Source organism: Neophocaena asiaeorientalis, unplaced genomic scaffold, assembly GCF_003031525.2.
Source record: "Neophocaena asiaeorientalis asiaeorientalis breed wild unplaced genomic scaffold, Neophocaena_asiaeorientalis_V1.1 scaffold478, whole genome shotgun sequence".
Lineage (NCBI taxonomy): Eukaryota > Metazoa > Chordata > Mammalia > Artiodactyla > Phocoenidae > Neophocaena > Neophocaena asiaeorientalis.
In genome coordinates, this window is record NW_020173200.1 from 2,232,929 (window position 1) to 2,234,722 (window position 1,794).

The 1,794-nt window shown below is 57.5% G+C and overlaps 1 protein-coding gene across 2 annotated transcripts in view; it reads left to right on the plus strand.

Moving 5' to 3' along the window:
* Positions 1-1,794, plus strand: part of PTPRF (protein tyrosine phosphatase receptor type F) — a 93,080-nt gene that overhangs the window by 8,263 nt on the left and 83,023 nt on the right. Inside the window, exon 1 of one of the 2 annotated variants that reach the window (XM_024744741.1) lies at positions 662-680. The exons of the other annotated variant lie outside the window; for it this stretch is intronic. The gene's annotated coding sequence lies outside the window, so the exon portion shown is untranslated. Of the gene's footprint in view, positions 1-661; positions 681-1,794 lie in introns of those variants that run through there. 2 annotated transcript variants of the gene reach the window in all.

Consider the following 1,794-nt stretch of genomic DNA (forward strand, 5'->3'; position numbering starts at 1 on the left):
TCTCTCTGGCTCCCTGTTCTCTCTCCCTGGGTCTCTGTGTTCTTTCTCCCGGCTCTCTGTGCTCTTTGCCAGGTCTCTGTGTTCTCTCCCCGGGTCTCTCTGTGCTCTCCCCGGGTGTCTTTTCTCTCTTCCCAGGTCTCTCTGTGCTCCCTCCCCCATCCCTGGGCCTCCCTTCCCGGGTCTCTGTCGTGTCTCTCGTTGGTCTCTTGGTGTCTCTGTCTCCCACTGACTGGAGTCTCTGCCGCCCCTCTGCTGGCTGGCCTCCTCACCGTTTCTCTGGAATGCTGCCCCTCTGGTTCTTCCACCCAGGGTGGGGGAGGGGCTAGTTTTTCTTCCGTTTCCAACACCCCCCCACCCCCAGTGCAGGGCCCCGAGTTGGAGCAGGTTGGTGGGTGGGAGCCTGGTACCTGTCTGAGCTGTGAAAAGGAAGGGAGGCTGCTGGCAGGAGGGGAGGGAGGAGGTGGTCGTCCTCTGGATTCCCCTGGGGGCAGCGGGGCAGGCCTGGGAGGATGGACTGCTGCGTGCTGGTGATGAAGGCTCCACTTCGGCTCCTGAGCAGATGGGGGCAGGGATCCAGAGTGACCTGGTGCGGGATCTGGCCAGAGAATCCCGAGAAGTGCGTTGGGGTGTGAGGCCTGGAGAAGGATCAACGGCTGATGCTTCCAGGGGGATCCTCAATGGTGAGGGATCCCCTGAGAAGGAAGGAGATCTGCTAAGGGATCCTTTGAGAGGCATGAGGGATCCATTGGGATCCAGAGCAGGGTTCTGTCAGAAAATCTCGGGAAATTCTATGCTTGGCTCCTTATCAGCACCTGCTTCAGGAGGCAGGAAAATCCCCGTTTTTCACTGATTATATGAATGAGCCCAGGGCTTCAAGAAGAAGCAGGTGTACCTCCCCAGGCGCAGCCTTCCACATCCGCAGCCCCAGGCCCAGGCCACACACTCACAGCCCTCTCATTTCCACACTCAGCTCACCCTCCCACCCCTCACCCCCACTCCACATCCACTTGTCTCCTGAGTGCCCTCACACTTGCACACTTGGGCCTGCATGGCAGCCAGAGCTCAGAAATCTGCTGTGCTTGCACACCCATTTACCGGTCTGTGTGCTTGCGTGTGCTCTCACTGCACCCCTATGCACAGTCCAGGGAGGGTGCGTGCACACTTGCAGTCTCATGCATTCTTTTCTTTTTTTTTTTAATACGTTTATTTATTTATTTTTGGCTGCGTTGGGTCTTCGTTGCTGTGCGCGGGCTTTCTCTAGTTGTGGCGAGTGGGGGCTACTCTTCGTTGCGGTGCGTGGGCTTCCCCTTGTGGTGGCTTCTCTTGTTGTGGAGCACGGGTTCTAGGCGTGCGGGCTTCAGTAGCTGTGGCGCACGGGCTTCAGTAGCTGTGGCGCACGGGCTCAGTAGTTGTGGCGCATGGGCTTAGTTGCTCCACGGCATGTGGGATCGTCCCGGACCAGGGCTCAAACTCATGTCCCCTGCATTGGCAGGCGGATTCTTAACCACTGCGCCACCAGGGAATCGTGTGCACGCACTTTTCGCTTGCTCAGAGACATTTGAAATGTCTCTGTAGTTCTGTGTTCTTTTCCACTTGCTCTTCCTCTTCCCTTTTTTATTTCCTTTAACAAGGAAGTTGTTTTCATACAATTCCTTCCTCCCTCCTTCCGCCTGCAGCTCCTGGCCTCCTCTCCTGTCAACCTTGTGCATGTAGTGAGGGTGGGTGTGGTGTCCAGGGCTTCTAGGAGAGGAGGCTGGATTTGGGTGCTGGTGAACCGGTTGGGGTGGGGGGGTG